General features: G+C 48.4%; 1 protein-coding gene and 1 long non-coding RNA gene across 2 annotated transcripts in view; one reads left to right on the forward strand and one right to left on the reverse strand.

Moving 5' to 3' along the window:
• LOC135056748 (uncharacterized) overlaps window positions 1-14,244 on the reverse strand; it is a 46,716-nt gene extending 32,472 nt beyond the window's left edge. The window contains exon 1 of the long non-coding RNA XR_010244059.1: window positions 14,138-14,244. This is a non-coding gene — a long non-coding RNA (uncharacterized LOC135056748). The remainder of the gene's footprint in view (window positions 1-14,137) is intronic.
• The window catches only part of HPS1 (HPS1 biogenesis of lysosomal organelles complex 3 subunit 1), a 95,575-nt gene continuing 88,449 nt past the window's right edge, over window positions 13,960-21,085 (forward strand). Inside the window, exon 1 of the mRNA XM_063962278.1 lies at window positions 13,960-14,114. The gene's annotated coding sequence lies outside the window, so the exon portion shown is untranslated. The remainder of the gene's footprint in view (window positions 14,115-21,085) is intronic.

The raw sequence follows: 21,085 nt of genomic DNA on the forward strand, positions 1-21,085 counted from the left end.
TGGGAGGGCAACTTAGGTAGAATAAAGCCAGTTTGTGCAAGGGCCTCCAAATTGCCTCTTTTTCCTGCCAGTATAAGTACGGACTGTGTGACGTGCCTACTTGGATGCGGTCACTCATATAATCCTCCACCATTCTATCAATGTTGAGAGAATCATATGCAGTGACAGTAGACGACATGTCCGTAATCGTTGTCAGGTCCTTCAGTCCGGACCAGATGTCAGCATCAGCAGTCGCTCCAGACTGCCCTGCATCACCGCCAGCGGGTGGGCTCGGAATTCTGAGCCTTTTCCTCGCACCCCCAGATGCGGGAGAATGTGAAGGAGGAGATGTTGACAGGTCGCGTTCCGCTTGACTTGACAATTTTGTCACCAGCAGGTCTTTCAACCCCAGCAGACTTGTGTCTGCCGGAAAGAGAGATCCAAGGTAGGCTTTAAATCTAGGATCGAGCACGGTGGCCAAAATGTAGTGCTCTGATTTCAACAGATTGACCACCCGTGAATCCTTGTTAAGCGAATTAAGGGCTGCATCCACAAGTCCCACATGCCTAGCGGAATCGCTCCCTTTTAGCTCCTTCTTCAATGCCTCCAGCTTCTTCTGCAAAAGCCTGATGAGGGGAATGACCTGACTCAGGCTGGCAGTGTCTGAACTGACTTCACGTGTGGCAAGTTCAAAGGGCATCAGAACCTTGCACAACGTTGAAATCATTCTCCACTGCACTTGAGACAGGTGCATTCCACCTCCTATATCGTGCTCAATTGTATAGGCTTGAATGGCCTTTTGCTGCTCCTCCAACCTCTGAAGCATATAGAGGGTTGAATTCCACCTCGTTACCACTTCTTGCTTCAGATGATGGCAGGGCAGGTTCAGTAGTTTTTGGTGGTGCTCCAGTCTTCTGTACGTGGTGCCTGTACGCCGAAAGTGTCCCGCAATTTTTCTGGCCACCGACAGCATCTCTTGCACGCCCCTGTCGTTTTTTAAAAAATTCTGCACCACCAAATTCAAGGTATGTGCAAAACATGGGACGTGCTGGAATTTGCCCATATTTAATGCACACACAATATTGCTGGCGTTGTCCGATGCCACAAATCCACAGGAGAGTCCAATTGGGGTAAGCCATTCCGCGATGATCTTCCTCAGTTGCCGTAAGAGGTTTTCAGCCTGCCTAGGAAAGAGTTGGCGTTTGCGAGATGCTGCTACTGGTGCCGCCGCTGCTGTTCTTGCGGCGGGAGTCCATACATCTACCCAGTGGGCTGTCACAGTCATATAGTCCTGACCCTGCCCTGCTCCACTTGTCCACATGTCCGTGGTTAAGTGGACATTGGGTACAACTGCATTTTTTAGGACACTGGTGAGTCTTTTTCTGACGTCCGTGTACATTCTCGGTATCGCCTGCCTAGAGAAGTGGAACCTAGATGGTATTTGGTAACGGGGGCACACTGCCTCAATAAATTGTCTAGTTCCCTGTGAACTAACGGCGGATACCGGACGCACGTCTAACACCATCATAGTTGTCAAGGCCTCAGTTATCCGCTTTGCAGTAGGATGACTGCTGTGATATTTCATCTTCCTCGCAAAGGACTGTTGAACAGTCAATTGCTTACTGGAAGTAGTACAAGTGGGCTTACGACTTCCCCTCTGGGATGACCATCGACTCCCAGCGGCAACAACAGCAGCGCCAGCAGCAGTAGGCGTTACACGCAAGGATGCATCGGAGGAATCCCAGGCAGGAGAGGACTCGTCAGAATTGCCAGTGACATGGCCTGCAGGACTATTGGCATTCCTGGGGAAGGAGGAAATTGACACTGAGGGAGTTGGTGGGGTGGTTTGCGTGAGCTTGGTTACAAGAGGAAGGGATTTACTGGTCAGTGGACTGCTTCCGCTGTCACCCAAAGTTTTTGAACTTGTCACTGACTTATTATGAATGCGCTGCAGGTGATGTATAAGGGAGGATGTTCCGAGGTGGTTAACGTCCTTACCCCTACTTATTACAGCTTGACAAAGGGAACACACGGCTTGACACCTGTTGTCCGCATTTCTGGTGAAATACCTCCACACCGAAGAGCTGATTTTTTTGGTATTTTCACCTGGCATGTCAACGGCCATATTCCTCCCACGGACAACAGGTGTCTCCCCGGGTGCCTGACTTAAACAAACCACCTCACCATCAGAATCCTCCTGGTCAATTTCCTCCCCAGCGCCAGCAACACCCATATCCTCCTCATCCTGGTGTACTTCAACACTGACATCTTCAATCTGACTATCAGGAACTGGACTGCGGGTGCTCCTTCCAGCACTTGCAGGGGGCGTGCAAATGGTGGAAGGCGCATGCTCTTCACGTCCAGTGTTGGGAAGGTCAGGCATCGCAACCGACACAATTGGACTCTCCTTGTGGATTTGGGATTTCGAAGAATGCACAGTTCTTTGCTGTGCTGCTTTTGCCAGCTTGAGTCTTTTCATTTTTCTAGCGAGAGGCTGAGTGCTTCCATCCTCATGTGAAGCTGAACCACTAGCCATGAACATAGGCCAGGGCCTCAGCCGTTCCTTGCCACTCCGTGTGGTAAATGGCATATTGGCAAGTTTACGCTTCTCCTCCGACAATTTTATTTTAGGTTTTGGAGTCCTTTTTTTTCTGATATTTGGTGTTTTGGATTTGACATGCTCTGTACTATGACATTGGGCATCGGCCTTGGCAGACGACGTTGCTGGCATTTCATCGTCTCGGCCATGACTAGTGGCAGCAGCTTCAGCACGAGGTGGAAGTGGATCTTGATCTTTCCCTAATTTTGGAACCTCAACATTTTTGTTCTCCATATTTTAATAGGCACAACTAAAAGGCACCTCAGGTAAACAATGGAGATGGATACTAGTATACAATTATGGACTGCCTGCCGACTGCAGACACAGAGGTAGCCACAGCCGTGAACTACCGTACTGTACTGTGTCTGCAGCTAATATAGACTGGTTGATAAAGAGAAGATGTCTATGTAACTATGTATGTATAAAGAAGAATGAAAAAAATCCACGGTTAGGTGGTATTACAATTATGGACGGACTGCCTGCCGAGTGCAGAGACACAGAGGTAGCCACAGCCGTGAACTACCGTACTGTGTCTGCTGCGACTGGATGATAAATGATATAAAAAATATATATATATCACTACTGCAGCCGGACAGGTATATATTATATATTATATAATGACGGACCTGCTGGACACTGTCTGTCAGCAGAATGAGTTTTATTTTTATAGAATAAAAAAAAAAAAAACACACAAGTGAAGTCACACGACGAGTGTTTAACTTTTTCAGGCAATCACAATATAAGTATACTACTAACTATACTGGTGGTCAGTGTGGTCAGGTCACTGGTCAGTCACACTGGCAGTGGCACTCCTGCAGCAAAAGTGTGCACTGTTTAATTTTAATATAATATGTACTCCTGGCTCCTGCTATAACCTATAACTGGCACTGCAGTAGTGCTCCCCAGTCTCCCCCACAATTATAAGCTGTGTGAGCTGAGCAGTCAGACAGATATATAATATATATAGATGATGCAGCACACTGGCCTGAGCCTGAGCAGTGCACACAGATATGGTATGTGACTGACTGAGTCACTGTGTGTATCGCTTTTTTCAGGCAGAGAACGGATATATTAAATAAACTGCACTGTGTGTCTGGTGGTCACTCACTATATAATATATTATGTACTCCTGGCTCCTGCTATAACCTATAACTGGCACTGCAGTAGTGCTCCCCAGTCTCCCCCACAATTATAAGCTGTGTGAGCTGAGCAGTCAGACAGATATATATAATATTATATATAGATAATAGATGATGCAGCACACTGGCCTGAGCCTGAGCAGTGCACACAGATATGGTATGTGACTGACTGAGTCACTGTGTGTATCGCTTTTTTCAGGCAGAGAACGGATATATTAAATAAACTGCACTGTGTGTCTGGTGGTCACTCACTATATAATATATTATGTACTCCTGGCTCCTGCTATAACCTATAACTGGCACTGCAGTAGTGCTCCCCAGTCTCCCCCACAATTATAAGCTGTGTGAGCTGAGCAGTCAGACAGATATATATAATATTATATATAGATAATAGATGATGCAGCACACTGGCCTGAGCCTGAGCAGTGCACACAGATATGGTATGTGACTGACTGAGTCACTGTGTGTATCGCTTTTTTCAGGCAGAGAACGGATATATTAAATAAACTGCACTGTGTGTCTGGTGGTCACTCACTATATAATATATTATGTACTCCTGGCTCCTGCTATAACCTATAACTGGCACTGCAGTAGTGCTCCCCAGTCTCCCCCACAATTATAAGCTGTGTGAGCTGAGCAGTCAGACAGATATATATAATATTATATATAGATAATAGATGATGCAGCACACTGGCCTGAGCCTGAGCAGTGCACACAGATATGGTATGTGACTGACTGAGTCACTGTGTGTATCGCTTTTTTCAGGCAGAGAACGGATATATTAAATAAACTGCACTGTGTGTCTGGTGGTCACTCACTATATAATATATTATGTACTCCTGGCTCCTGCTATAACCTATAACTGGCACTGCAGTAGTGCTCCCCAGTCTCCCCCACAATTATAAGCTGTGTGAGCTGAGCAGTCAGACAGATATATATAATATTATATATAGATAATAGATGATGCAGCACACTGGCCTGAGCCTGAGCAGTGCACACAGATATGGTATGTGACTGACTGAGTCACTGTGTGCTGTGTATCGCTTTTTTCAGGCAGAGAACGGATTATAAAGTAAACTGCACTGTCCTCACTAGTAAACTCTCTCCACTCAGTCTCTACACTTCTACAGTAACAGTACTCCTCCTAGTCAGCTCCAGTAAATCTCTCTCAGTCTCTTATAATCTAAATGGAGAGGACGCCAGCCACGTCCTCTCCCTATCAATCTCAATGCACGTGTGAAAATGGCGGCGACGCGCGGCTCCTTATATAGAATCCGAGTCTCGCGATAGAATCCGAGCCTCGCGAGAATCCGACAGCGTCATGATGACGTTCGGGCGCGCTCGGGTTAACCGAGCAAGGCGGGAAGATCCGAGTCGCTCGGACCCGTGAAAAAAAACATGAAGTTCTGGCGGGTTCGGATTCAGAGAAACCGAACCCGCTCATCTCTAAGTAATACAGTGGTGTTTAGTATCCATCGGAAGAATATTTAATTAGAAATATTCCGGTGTTGGTTTGAAGCAGATCAATCGCTCGTGCGAATAGTTATGGACATAAGAAGTTTATGAACATTTACTTTATTTGCACTTTATTACCCATGCGGCGGGAAACCCAGTTTCCCTCCCACCTGAGCTGTTGGAAATAGTCACAGCCCACCTGTATGAATCAACCTATGACCTTTTGTTATGATGCAAGGCCGAATTCCTGTGTCCAATGAACAATGAGATTGTAGGGACCATTGAATTGCATTGTGTGTGGGGCATAAATAGAAAGGCCGATCACATCCAGCTCTCTCTTCAACGGTTATCATTGCTGAAAATCGGGAGCTGGATGTCCAGAGGCGCATGCGATCGTTTCCTTTGTGCATAAGTTTTTCTCCGTAATCATACTGTTTCTCTCTTGTTATTATGGGCCATATCTTTCTCTCTCTTCTCTTTCTCTCATTTTTCTCTTAAACTTAATTGTATTGTATTTACTGTGTAGTTACCTGGTTAGTTAGTCTATGTTATATTGTAGTGTATGATTTGTATTTGTATTAATTCTTTTGCAAGTATATCATTCAAAATATATATATATTAGGCGTTGGACCCTAAGCCTAGGTATCTGTGTATTTCTTATAGAGTTAAGTATTCTCAGAGCGTCGGTGACGCTCAAACTGCTTTTAAGCTAGTAAGGTTATACTGTGTTGCATTTACACCATATCACTACACAAAGGGTTTACTGCATACAGTAATACACTGTTTATGGTTTAGATATAAAGGTTTTACATTGTGAGCGTATGCGCCGCTGGTGATCTCCTCGTGGTCTCGAGCGGTCGCATCGCTGTAGCGAATCATTACGGTATTCGGCAGCCAATAGCGTGCCTGCCAGTGATCTCTTGGCCGTGAGCGAACGTAACGCTTGAGCGTCTCGACCACGGCTAAGCGATTGTTACGCAACGTGCGTACCCTTACGGTACTTCATACGTAGTTAGCGTACAGTGTTCTCAGACCTCATAAAGGGTATTATATACGATAAATATTTAGCTTTATCAACATGCTTGGGCCCCTGGACAGAGGCGGGCCCCAGTGCAACGCACTGCTTGCCCTGCCGGTAGTTCCGCCTCTGCACGGGAGTCTAGTGGTAGTATATCCAGAGTTGCGTCCTATTCTGCGTCGAGTGGACGCTTATGTCATGTAAAAATAAGAATTTACTTACCGATAATTCTATTTCTCGGAGTCCGTAGTGGATGCTGGGGTTCCTGAAAGGACCATGGGGAATAGCGGCTCCGCAGGAGACAGGGCACAAAAAAGTAAAGCTTTACTAGGTCAGGTGGTGTGCACTGGCTCCTCCCCCTATGACCCTCCTCCAGACTCCAGTTAGGTACTGTGCCCGGACGAGCATACACAATAAGGGAGGCATTTTGAATCCCGGGTAAGACTCATACCAGCCACACCAATCACACCGTACAACTTGTGATCTAAACCCAGTTAACAGTATGACAACAGAAAGGGCCTCTTAAAGATGGCTCCTTAACAATAACCCGAATTAGTTAACAATAACTATGTACAAGTATTGCAGATAATCCGCACTTGGGATGGGCGCCCAGCATCCACTACGGACTCCGAGAAATAGAATTATCGGTAAGTAAATTCTTATTTTCTCTATCGTCCTAAGTGGATGCTGGGGTTCCTGAAAGGACCATGGGGATTATACCAAAGCTCCCAAACGGGCGGGAGAGTGCGGATGACTCTGCAGCACCGAATGAGAGAACTCCAGGTCCTCCTTTGCCAGGGTATCAAATTTGTAAAATTTTACAAACGTGTTCTCCCCCGACCACGTAGCTGCTCGGCAGAGTTGTAATGCCGAGACCCCTCGGGCAGCCGCCCAAGATGAGCCCACCTTCCTTGTGGAGTGGGCTTTTACAGTTTTAGGCTGTGGCAGGCCTGCCACAGAATGTGCAAGTTGAATTGTGTTACAAATCCAACGAGCAATCGACTGCTTAGAAGCAGGTGCGCCCAACTTGTTGGGTGCATACAATATAAACAGCGAGTCAGATTTTCTGACTCCAGCCGTCCTTGCAATGTATATTTTTAAGGCTCTGACAACGTCCAACAACTTGGAGTCCTCCAAGTCGCTAGTGGCCGCAGGCACCACAATAGGTTGGTTCAGATGAAATGCTGATACCACTTTAGGGAGAAAATGCGGACGAGTCCGCAGTTCTGCCCTATCCGAATGGAAGATTAGATAAGGACTTTTATAAGATAAAGCCGCCAATTCAGATACTCTCCTGGCAGAGGCCAGGGCTAGTAACATAGTCACTTTCAATGTGAGATATTTCAAATCCACCTTTTTCAATGGTTCAAACCAATGGGATTTGAGGAAATCTAAAACTACATTTAGATCCCACGGTGCCACCGGAGGCACCACAGGAGGCTGTATATGCAGTACTCCCTTGACAAAAGTCTGGACCTCAGGGACAGAGGCCAATTCTTTTTGGAAGAATATTGACAGGGCCGAAATTTGAACCTTAATGGATCCCAATTTGAGACCCATAGATAATCCTGATTGCAGGAAATGTAGGAAACGACCCAGTTGGAATTCCTCCGTCGGAACCCTCCGATCCTCGCACCACGCTACATATTTTCGCCAAATGCGGTGATAATGTTTCACGGTGACTTCCTTCCGTGCCTTAATCAAGGTAGGAATGACTTCTTCTGGAATGCCTTTCCCTTTTAGGATCTGGCGTTCAACCGCCATGCCGTCAAACGCAGCCGCGGTAAGTCTTGAAAAAGACAGGGACCCTGCTGTAGCAGGTCCCTTCTCAGAGGTAGAGGCCACGGTTCGTCCGTGAGCATCTCTTGAAGTTCCGGATACCAAGTCCTTCTCGGCCAATCCGGAACCACTAGTATTGTTCTTACTCTTCTTTGCCGTATGATCTTCAATACCTTTGGTATGAGCGGCAGAGGAGGAAACACATACACTGACTGGTACACCCAAGGAGTTACCAGTGCGTCCACAGCTATTGCCTGTGGATCTCTTGACCTGGCGCAATATTTGTCCAGTTTCTTGTTGAGGCGAGACGCCATCATGTCTACAATTGGTCTTTCCCAACGGTCTATTAACATGTTGAAGACCTCTGGATGTAGACCCCACTCTCCCGGATGAAGATCGTGTCTGCTGAGGAAGTCTGCTTCCCAGTTGTCCACGCCCGGGATGAACACTGCTGACAGTGCTATCACGTGATTCTCCGCCCAGCGAAGAATCTTGGCAGCTTCTGCCATTGCACTCCTGCTTCTTGTGCCGCCCTGCCTGTTTACATGGGCGACCGCCGTGATGTTGTCCGACTGAATCAACACCGGCTTTCCTTGCAGGAGAAGTTCCGCCTGGCTTAGAGCATTGTAGATTGCTCTTAGTTCCAGAATGTTTATGTGAAGAGACTTTTCCAGACTCGTCCATACTCCCTGGAAGTTTCTTCCTTGTGTGACTGCTCCCCAGCCTCTCAGGCTGGCGTCCGTGGTCACCAGGATCCAATCCTGAATGCCGAATCTGCGGCCTTCTAATAGGTGAGCCTTCTGCAACCACCACAGAAGTGACACCCTTGTCTTTGGTGACAGGGTTATTCGCAGGTGCATCTGCAGATGCGACCCTGACCATTTGTCCAACAGATCCCTTTGGAATATTCTTGCATGGAATCTGCCGAATGGAATTGCTTCGTAAGAAGCCACCATTTTTCCCAGGACTCTTGTGCATTGATGTACTGACACTTTTCCTGGTTTTAGGAGGTTCCTGACCAGATCGGATAACTCCTTGGCTTTTTCCTCTGGAAGGAAAACCTTTTTCTGAACCGTGTCCAGAATCATTCCTAGGAACAGCAGACGAGTTGTCGGGATTAAATGGGATTTTGGAATATTCAGAATCCACCCGTGTTGTCTTAGCACCTCTTGAGATAGTGCTAAAGCTGTCTCCAGCTGTTCTCTGGACCTTGCCCTTATTAGGAGATCGTCCAAGTATGGGATAACTAATACGCCTTTTCTTCGAAGAAGAATCATCATCTCGGCCATTACCTTGGTAAAGACCCGAGGCGCCGTGGACAATCCGAACGGCAGCGTCTGAAACTGATAGTGACAGTTTTGAACAATGAACCTGAGGTACCCCTGGTGTGCGGGGTAAATCGGAACGTGTAGATACGCATCCTTGATGTCCAAGGATACCATAAAGTCCCCTTCTTCCAGGTTCGCTATCACTGCTCTGAGTGACTCCATCTTGAACTTGAACTTTTTTATGTAGAGGTTCAAGGACTTCAGATTTAGAATAGGCCTTACCGAGCCATCCGGCTTCGGTACCACAAATAGAGTGGAATAATACCCCTTTCCTTGTTGTAATAGGGGTACTTTGACTATCACCTGCTGAGCGTACAGCTTGTGAATGGCTTCCAACACCCTCTCCCTTTCGGAAGAGATGGTTGGTAAGGCAGACTTCAGGAAACGATGAGGAGGATCCGTCTCTAATTCCAACTTGTACCCCTGAGATATTATCTGCAGGATCCAGGGGTCTACCTGCGAGTGAGCCCACTGCGCGCTGTAATTTTTGAGACGGCCCCCCACTGTCCCCGAGTCCGCTTGAGAGGCCCCAGCGTCATGCTGAGGTTTTTGCAGGAGCCGGGGAGGGCTTCTGTTCCTGGGAAGGAGCTGCCTGTTGGTGTCTCTTCCCTCTTCCTCTGCCTCGTGGCAGGTACGACAAGCCCTTTGCTCTCTTATTTTTGTAGGAGCGAAAAGGCTGCGGTTGAAAGGTCGGTGCCTTTCTCTGTTGGGGAGTGACTTGAGGTAAAAAAGTGGATTTCCCGGCAGTAGCCGTGGCCACCAAGTCTGATAGACCAACTCCAAATAACTCCTCCCCTTTATACGGCAAAACCTCCATGTGACGTTTTGAATCCGCATCGCCTGTCCACTGTCGTGTCCATAAGGCTCTTCTGGCTGAAATGGACATAGCACTCACCCGAGATGCCAGTGTGCAAATATCCCTCTGTGCATCACGCATATAGATAAATGCATCCTTTATTTGTTCTAACGACAGTAAAACATTGTCCCTATCTAGGGTATCAATATTTTCAATCAGGGATTCTGACCAAACTACTCCAGCACTGCACATCCAGGCAGTTGCTATAGCTGGTCGTAGTATAACACCTGCATGTGTGTATATATTCTTTTGAATAACTTCCATCTTTCTATCTGATGGATCCTTAAGTGCGGCCGTCTCAGGAGAGGGTAACGCCACTTGTTTGGATAAGCGTGTGAGCGCCTTGTCCACCTTAGGGGGTGTTTCCCAGCGCGCCCTAACCTCTGGCGGGAAAGGGTATAATGCCAATAACTTTTTTGAAATTATCAACTTTTTATCAGGAGCAACCCACGCTTCATCACACACGTCATTTAATTCTTCTGATTCAGGAAAAACTGTTTGTAGTTTTTTCACACCATACATAATACCCTGTTTTACGGTATCTGTAGTATCAGCTAAATGTAACGTCTCCTTCATTGCCAAAATCATATAACGTGTGGCCCTACTGGAAAATACGTTTGAATTTCTACCGTCGTCACTGGAATCAGTGCCCGTGTCTGGGTCTGTGTCGACCGACTGAGGCAAAGGGCGTTTTACAGCCCCTGACGGTGTTTGAGGCGCCTGGACAGGCATTAATTGATTGTCCGGCCGCCTCATGTCCTCAACTGACTGTTTAAGGGAAGATAAACCATCACGTAATTCCACAAATAAAGGCATCCATTCTGGTGTCGACCCCCTGGGGGGTGACATCTGCATATTTGGCAATTGCTCCGCCTCCACACCAATATCGTCCTCATACATGTCGACACCACGTACCGACACACACCGCAAACTCACAGGGAATGCTCTAATGAAGACAGGACCCACTAGCCCTTTTGGGGAGACAGAGGGAGAGTCTGCCAGCACACACCACAAAGCGCTATATATACAAGGGATATCCTTATATTAAGTGCTCCCTTATAGCTGCTTTAATATATATATATATAGCCATTAATGTGCCCCCCCTCTCTGTTTTACCCTGTTTCTGTAGTGCAGTGCAGGGGAGAGACCTGGGAGCCGTTCTGACCAGCGGAGCTGTGACAGAAAATGGCGCCGTGTGCTGAGGAGATAGGCCCCGCCCCTTTTTCGGCGGGTTCTTCTCCCGCTATTTTTCCAGTCAGGCAGGGGTTAAATATCTCCATATAGCCCCTATGGGCTATATGTGAGGTATTTTTAGCCTTGTATAAGGTTTATATTTGCCTCTCAGAGCGCCCCCCCCCAGCGCTCTGCACCCTCAGTGACTGCCCAGTGAAGTGTGCTGAGAGGAAAATGGCGCACAGCTGCAGTGCTGTGCGCTACCTTATGAAGACTGAGGAGTCTTCAGCCGCCGGTTTCCGGACCTCTTCACGCTTCAGCATCTGCAAGGGGGTCGGCGGCGCGGCTCCGGGACCGGACTCCACGGCTGGGCCTGTGTTCGATCCCTCTGGAGCTAATGGTGTCCAGTAGCCAAGCAGCAAATCCACTCTGCATGCAGGTGAGTTTACTACTTTCCCCCTAAGTCCCACGTTGCAGTGATCCTGTTGCCAGCAGGACTCACTGTAAAGAAAAAAACCTAAACTAAACTTTCTCTAAGCAGCTCTTTAGGAGAGCCACCTAGATTGCACCCTTCTCGTTCGGGCACAAAATCTAACTGGAGTCTGGAGGAGGGTCATAGGGGGAGGAGCCAGTGCACACCACCTGACCTAGTAAAGCTTTACTTTTTTGTGCCCTGTCTCCTGCGGAGCCGCTATTCCCCATGGTCCTTTCAGGAACCCCAGCATCCACTTAGGACGATAGAGAAACAGTGGTGCGACGCGATGCGTACACAAGGAGAATAGCATTTAGTTGCTTTAGCATCGCATTAGTAATATATCAGCATTCCAAATGTGACTGCAAATGGAGATGCGTGTGACCCAGAATCAGGTCCTCCCAACATACGGGGCGCACCCAAAAAAAAAGAAGTGGCCTCACATAAGGCGGTGTGGTCTGGTGGCATTGCTCTGGGGTTGTGCCCAGCACTCCAGAAGCTGCTGTGCCCGCCCTAGGCTCTCCCCCCACACTGCTTAGGTGTTACTTGGGCATGTGTGCGCTATTTACCCACCCCTCTGCTGTGCGTTCCAGGACAGTGCCCACATAGCGGGATGGTAGGGGGTATGCTCTGTGTGTAGCAATCTCTCTGTCTCTCTCTCTCTGAGGTATATTTACTAAAGTGTGGGTTTTTAGAAGTGGAAATGTTGGATAAAGCAACCAATCAAAGTCTACTTATCATTTATCTAGCACCTTGTAGAAGATAATAGGCAGAATCTGATTGGTTGCTATGGGCAACATCTCCACTTCTAAAAAACAAACAAACCGCACTTTAGTAAATACATCCCTCTGTGTTTTGGTTTTCTCGACCCTATAAAATCTCCATAAAAATAACGCATCTGAGAAATGACAGAAATAGCAACAAAAAAAGTTATTGTGATTCCCATTCCCCACCAACCAATCACAGGTGGTTTCCCACTGCGTCCATTTCTTATTAATTGACGCTGAAAGAGAGAGCTGGGGAATCATTTTGATCTAGTTGTGTCGCATTAACCCATAGATTTCAGGTAAAGTGACGCGCAGTAAGCCACACAGGATACATTTAATGCAGAGAACTGAACCCGCTCATCTCTAGTAATGACAAATAGAGACTTAGGGGGACATTTACTAAGCAGTGATAAGAGCGGAGAAGTGAACCAGTGGAGAAGTCAACCAATCAGCAGCTCTGTATCATTTTATAGTGTGCAAATTATAGATGTTACTTCAGTGCTAATTGGTTGCCATGGGCAACTTCTCCACTGGCTCACTTCTCCGCTCTTATCACTGCTTAGTAAATGTCCCCCTTAGCTTGCGACAAACTCCTCAGGGGGTTATTCAGAGATAAACGCAGATTGCTGCATACGCAGCCAAATCTATGTCAATCTCTATACATGCTGAGGGCCGCCCAGCACAGGACAGGGCCGCCCAGCATGTGTGGGGCCGCTTCCCAATGCATCTGCAATCTAATTGCAAATGCATCGGATCTAAGGTTGATCCCTGGCTGCGCTGCCAGGCGGTCAGCGGACATTTTATTTCCCGTTTTCCCGGCGCCACCCCTGCAATGCCAAAACTCCACCCCTGCAACGGCTTTGCCTGTCAATCACATTACAGTCGCATCCATCGGGCATGTGACCGCAATACGTATGGCCGCACAGCCGTCATTGGCAAACTGCGCTGCGGGCCGCTGCTGTGGCCATATCTGGATGACCCGCTTAGTCCCCGTAGATCAGAACCAGTTGACAAATAACATATAACTGTACAATACACAAGTCAAGAAATACAATAAATCCTCTGATAATAAAAGATCACAGGTCACAATATCCCAAATCATCTTTTATTTGGAAGTACTTAAAATATACACTACTGTGTATTTGTAGTTTAATTGTGTAAGTGCGAGACGGCAGCTGAAGCCCGAAGACCTCGCAGAGAGTTGGCCTCATAGTTTTACTGTCCCACCTATCTGGTTCTCTCTTAGCAATACTTTCTTACAGCTTAAAGGTCAAATAGAAAAAAGGTACAAATAGTGACTTGTCTCACTTACACGCATCCCAAAGTGGCCCTTTCTCACGCTCAATGACACACGCAGCCAGCGGTAATTTATTATTATCTTAAGCAGCCGTCACACAGTATTCCATCCACATATGTGCAGCCACTCAGGGGTCCCACTCTGGTGCAGGAAGCCCGTCCATCTAACAGAGATTAACTAGTATCAACCAGTGACATAACACACGCATCCATCTTCTGCTCTCATTGCTGCAATGCAACTAAACTTCATCAGGTGCGTACAAGAAATGTATTTACCATTTACTGTCTCCCACCGCTGTCATCTCATGGTAATAGCCAGGATGTACTTTCCCGTAACCTGATCTACTAAACTTTATACGTGTTCCACACCAGGCATGGACAACCTGTGGCTTTTCAGCTGCTGTGGAATCACAAATAGCTGAATGGCATGCTGGGACTTGTAGTTGCACAACAGTCGTAAATCCACAGGTCGCCTAGCTGTGTCCTGCACATGTGGGGGAATCACTAAGTGACTAGTAACTACATTAGGCTAAAGTGTTACAGCAGAACGCAGCTAAGTGACCTAAGGGCCTAATTCAGTATCAGGAGCTATTTTTGCAATCTTAGCAAAAAGCTGCAACTGAATAAATTGCAGCTGAGGGCTGCACAACGCAGGGCGAGGCCGCCTAGCATGTCTATTGCCGCCCACTGTTGCGTTTGCAATTCGATTACAGGGGCCGTGTGTGACGTCACATGGCCACCCCCACCCTACTGATACGTCGCTGCCCCTCCGTCCATCCAGCATGCGATCGCACTGTGAAAGTCTGCACACGCGCAGACGGGCAAAAATCGTTGGTTTGTGATTTTCACCCAACTACGACTGAAGCTGAAACGGCATAAGGGGGTCATTCTGACCCGTTCACTCACTGCTTTTTGTCGCAGCCGAGCGAATGGGTCCCTACTGCACATGCGCCAGCGCCGTAGTGCGCCGGCGCATGCCAGATGGCCAAAGGCCGTAGCAGGGATGCGATCGCCTCTGCCTGATTGACAGGCAGAGGCAATCGCTGGGTGGGAGGGGGCGGAACGGCGGCGTTTGCCTGCCGTTTTGTGGGTGCGGTCCGGCCAACGCAGGCGTGGCCGGACCGAACAGGGGGCGGGCCGCAGCGGCTGCGTGACGTCACACGCAGCCGCTGCGGGCTGGGGAGCGATGAGTAGCTCCCGGTTAGCGCGCTAAAGCTGCACTGGCCGGTAGCTACTCTTCAAGTGCAAAGGCATCGCCGATGTGCGATGCCTTTGCACTTCTGCGCGGGGGGGCCGGACTGACATGCTGGGCGTCCTCCCGCATGTTAGGGAAGATGATCGTAGCTGTGCTAAATTTAGCACAGCTACGATCAACTCGGAATGACCCCCATATGTAATTTTGAAGATTGCAAAGCCGTTCTTTTTTTTAATTCTTTTTTTTTTGTAACAGACTAGAAGAATATTAAAGAGATGAGGTGCAACCTAATAGCAAGTAACAGCAAGCCTGATAACACAGGAAACAATAGTTATTGTAACAGATTCCTGCTCTTGTGTAATGTAGGGATGGCCATCAACTATTGATGATTATAAATCATCGATGGTTATCGCCCGATGTGAGATGGTTTTACTATCGATGGCAGTGAAACAACTAGTTACACACCATCCATGGTAGCCAGTGGCCCGTCTGCCAATGATTTTCATTTCCCTCTAAAATTGCAGCGCAGAGCTACTAGACTGTCAGCAGGCAGTACCCCTGTGCTGCGGCCGCCGGCTCTGAGTCCATCGCATCTCTCTTCTCGCTGTGCGTGCAGGCATGACAGCTTTAGCTGTCAGCACTGCCCACTCTTTTATAGGGTGCAAAACAGATACTCATGTCTTGCCCCGCCTCTGTGGGCGTGGTCTCTGTCTCCCAGCAGTGAAATGCATGGGTTCGGGGACCTGCAGTGTGCAATGCGCAAAATAATGATGGCAGAAACCATCGATGGTATAATATTACATGGTTTCATACCATCGATGGTTCTTCTTATATTTTCCATCGATTGGGAAACACGCCGATAGCCACCTCTAGTGTAATGGCTGTATTAGGCACAGAAGCCAGTAGGTGTGATATATTGTATGACTGTGGTGTTAGGCTACAGGGTAAAGGTTAGCTTTAGGCTACCAGGGAGGTTAGGGTTGGGCTGTGTGTGTGGGGGGGATAGAGTTAGGTCACAGATGGGGAGGATCAGGAATAGGCTACAGAGGGAAGGTTAGGGATGGGCTAGGCTGCAGGATGGGAGGTTAGGATTAGGCTACAGGGGGAGGTTAGGGTTAAGATGTGGGATGGGAGGGTTAGGATTAGGAACTTGGGGGAGGTTAGGGTTAGGCAGGGACTGACTGGGGACCGAAATCGGCCCTGGCATGTGCGTGCACAGGTTCGCGCACATGACAGGGGTGTGCTCGCCGTGAAAAGGGGACACTACCAAAGAGGGGGCTTCCCGTGAATCAGGGGGAGGCGTGGACTTGAGGCATGCTGCGAGTCAGGCGACGTGGATGGAAGGGAAGGCTGGGGAGCGGCCAGACCAGAGAGCCGACCTTCCCAGCTTTCTGTGTGACAGGGGCTTTTAACCGCATTTTCATATGTACTAAGACCTGGGCGCCGGGTTTTCGCCTCCAAGGGTATCTTGATGGCGATACCCTATAGAAGCCTATGGTCTTCTTTCGCACCCGCCTCCGAGCACCGCACCCGCCACCACATGCTGCACCCACTGCCACATGCCACACCCGCCGACCAGCGCCGCACCCACCGAACCCCCCCTCACCTGCGTCCGGATGCCGATCCTCGATTCCCAGCTCCTTCTCTCCCGCTGCACAGCCATTTCTGCTTCCGGCTGCAGGGGGAGGAGGAGGAGCCTGGGGACTCACAGCACACGTCACCTCCCGGATCTGGGAGGTGACGGACTCCACAGAGACCACCTGCAATCCTTCTCACTGGGGCAATCCTTCTCTCGCGGGGGGTCTCTGTCACCGCATTGCCATGTTAATCTCATATGTTAGTACAAATGTAATTAACATCGCTGCGGTGGGCGGCGAGGGACGGCGATGTATTGTAATACATCCCACCCTTGGGGAGGTTAGGACTAGGTTACAGGGGGGAGGTTAGGATTAGGCACTAGGGGGAATTTAGGGTTAGGCTGTGGCATGGGGTCAGGTTAGGATACAGGGGGGTTAATATTAGACTCTAGGCAGAGGTTAGGGTTAGGCTATGGGGGCAGATTAGGGTTACGCTACAGGGAGGAGGTTAGGGTTAGGCTATGGTGGGAGGTTAGGGTTAGACTACAGGGAGAAGGCTAGGGTTAGGCTACAGGGAGGAGGTTAGGGTTACGCTACAGGGAGGAGGTTAGGGTTACGCTACAGGGAGGAGGTTAGGGTTAGGCTACATGGAGGAGTTTATGGTTGGCTATGGTGGGAAGTTAGGGTTAGGCTACAGGGAGGAGGTTAGGGTTAGGCTACAGGGAGAAGGTTAGGGTTAGGCTATGGGGGGAGGTTAGGGATACGCTACAGGGAGGAGGCTAGGGTTAGGCTACAGGGTGAAGGTTAGAGATAGGCAGTAGAGGGAGGGTTAGGGGTTGGGATTAGGGATAGTTATAATGCCATCGTACTCACCGGAAAGCCATCAGATGACTCATATGACTGCCAGGGTCCCGGAAGACGCCGCTGCAGTCATTGGGAGCAGTTACAGTAAGTCAGCGCTGGACCACCATGTGACATTCTAATATGTTGACATTTCATCAGAATCTGCCTGATGAATGTCGACAGGGTCAATGTTGACATATGATCATGCCAACATTATGAATGCCGATATATGATACCACACCTGCTTATAACATGGCCGTAACTAGGGGGGGAAGCCCTAAGGGGGCATGCGCCCCGGGTGCAGAATCTTAGAGGGTGCAGAGATGAGTACACTACCTCTTCTCCTTCCTCTCAGCTCTAAGGAGCTACCCTCTGTCCAAGAACCCTGACTGCAGGTACCCGCTGCCCTTCACCACCAATGAAACTCCCCCCTCCCCGGCAACTAGAATGCTAATGAATTGGGCACGGGCGGTGACCATGGACTCTCCAGCTGCCCCCTTTGATTTCACAAGCGCTGGTCCATGGCTGTTCACACACTCCTGTGCCGGTGTAAGCGGTGTCTGCCCCCAGGCCTGTTCCCCAGCACGTCCCGCTTCCGACACGCAGCTCCACCAGAGGAGGACAGGACCCTAAGAGGCTACCTACTGCCAGGTCCCAGAACCCTCGCTGCAGGTCCCCGCTCCCCAGTACCACCAATGTGGACCGCTGGGAAACCAACCCCCCTGGATACTAGAACACTTATGAATGAGGCGGGGGTGACCATTCACACACTCATGTGCCTGTGTAAACTATCTTCCCCACAGCCCCAGCGCCGGATCAAGGCTCCAGGGGGCCCGGGGTACTTTAGACAAGGGGGGCCCCTGAGGGCTAAATATAGTGTATATACTGTAGGAAGGGGAGGTTCCATACAATATATATATATATATATATATATATATATATATATATAAAAGATAGATAAAAGTGTGAGCAGAAAGCTGTTGGAGGCAGCAACAAGGGATAGCATATATTATTAAATAGAAAATTAGCATACATACACACAACACACACATAGCATACATAAACACAAACAGCATACATACATACATACATACATACATACATACCACACACACACACCATGCATACACACACTACACACCAACAACATATATATAGACACACCACACACACACTACACACCAACAAAAACACACACACACACACACACACACACACACACACACACACACACACACACACACACACACACACACACACACACACACACCACTAACCAACTGAACAGAGGAGAAGAGGAGGAGATTCTGCCGGAGTCCATGTGAGTTAAACACAGGAGCTGCTGCTGCACATGCTCAGCAGCTCCCTCCACTGTGTGTTAGAGAGGCTAGAGAGCTCAGCTGATCAGAGGCAGAGCTCAGTGAGGAGCAGCCGTGCACTTCATTCACGGCAGTTCGTTAGTGCCTGTGGGTGGCCCCGCCGGGTGCAGAGACGGAGACAAGGCTGTCTCCGTCTCTGAAACACAAAATTTGGCTGCAGGGGGGACAGTTTGCACCACTGCCACCAATGAATAAACTTCCTAAAATAAAAAAAACTACCAGTACTTGATGGCAGGCACAGGGGGCCCTTAAATATGGGGGGCCCAGGGTAATGTGTCCCCTGGGCTCCCCCCTTAATCCGGCTCTGCACAGCCCTGTTCCTCAGGGCCTCCCCCTTCCTGCATGGCAGCTCCACCAGAGGAGGACAGGTCGAGAGGAAGCAGAAGCAGCTGATAGTCTGTGTACTGAGGTGAGGTCTTTATACGCCAGGACAGCAGCTGCCTCCCAAAGTGTGATCCTAGGTCCCGACTTGCATGCAGGGCTTTGTAGTCCTACAGCAGTTGGCCAGTTTGAGTACTCCCACCCTGTATATATGACACAGTGATTGCATGGCTTATATCAGGTATATAACACCATCCAGTCCTAGGGACACCTCTCTGCAGCCAGAATTGTGCCTCTCCCCTTGCCAGAAAGACGGTACTCCTCCTCTTTAGTTGGTCCTAGGTCCTGACTGGCATACTGGGCTTTGTAGTCCTACAGCAGATGGCCAGTCAGAGTCCCCCACAATACTGTATCTGATGTGCAAGTTAGTTTTTTTGTGTTCCTAATATGTGCGGCTGGCACTTTTCGTGTTTTGTGTTTTGGTTTTGGTTCTAATTCTCCGCTCGTGTTTTGGTTTTGGATTGCCAAAACCACTCTTTCCTGTTTTGGTTTTGGATCTGGATGATTTTTAAAAATCATAAAAACGGCTAAAATCACAGAATTTTGGGGTCATTTTGATCCTACGGTAATAACATTCATTTCCACTCATTTCCAGTCTATTCTGAACACCTCACACCTCACAATATTGTTTTTAGGCCAAAAGGTTGCCTGAGGTGGCTGTATGACTAAGCTAAGCGACACAAGTGTGCGGCACAAACACCTGGCCCATCTAGGAGTGGCACAGCAGTGTCAGACAGGATGGCAGATATTAAAAAAAGGCCCCAAACAGCACCTCATGCAAAGATGTAGAAGAAGTGCAATGAGGTAGCTGTATGACTAAGCCAAGCGACACAAACAATTGACCCATCTAGGAGTGGCACTGCAGTGGCAGACAGGATGGTACTTTTCAAAAACTAAGCCCCAAACAGCACATCATGCAAAGATGTATAAGAGGTGCAATGAGGTAGCTGTATGACTAAGCTAAGCGACACAAACAATTGGCCCATCTAGGAGTGGCACTGCAGTGGCAGACAGGAGGGCAGATATAAAAAAAAGGCCCCAAACAGCACATCATGCAAAAATTTAAAATAGGTGCAATGAGGTAGTTGTATGACTAAGCTAAGTTACACAAACAATTGGCCCATCTAGGAGTGGCATTGCAGTGTCAGACAGGATGGCACTAAAAAAAAAATAGTACCCAAACAGCACATCACGCCAAGAAGTAAAAAAGGGCAATGAGGTAGCTGTATGACTAAGCTAAGCGACACAAACACCTGGCCCATGTAGGGTTGGCACTGCAGTCTCACTGCACTAATGGCGGATACCAGACGCACGTCTAACACCAGCATAATTGTTATGGCCTCAGTAATCTGCTTTGCAACAGGGTATATATATATATATATATATATATATATATACGGCAGTATCACTGGAATTATATTGGCAGTACCACTGGACATATACGGCAGTATCACTGGAATTATATGGCAGGATCACTGGAATTATATGGCAGTACCACTGGATTTATACGGCAGTACCACTGGACATATACGGCAGTATCACTGGACTGGATTTATATGCAGTACCGCTGGAATTATACGGCAGGATCACTGGATTTATACGGCAGGATCACTGGATTTATACGGCAGGATCACTGGAATTATTTGGCAGGATCACTGGACTTATACGCCAGTACCACTGGAATTATACGGCACGATCACTGGATTTATACGGCAGTACCATTGGACATATACGGCAGTACCGCTGGACATATACGGCAGTATCGATGGACATATACGGCAGTATCACTGGACATATACGGCAGTATCACTGGACTGGACTTATACGCCAGTACCACTGGAATTATATG

This window comes from Pseudophryne corroboree, chromosome 3, assembly GCF_028390025.1.
Source record: "Pseudophryne corroboree isolate aPseCor3 chromosome 3, aPseCor3.hap2, whole genome shotgun sequence".
Classification (NCBI taxonomy): domain Eukaryota; kingdom Metazoa; phylum Chordata; class Amphibia; order Anura; family Myobatrachidae; genus Pseudophryne; species Pseudophryne corroboree.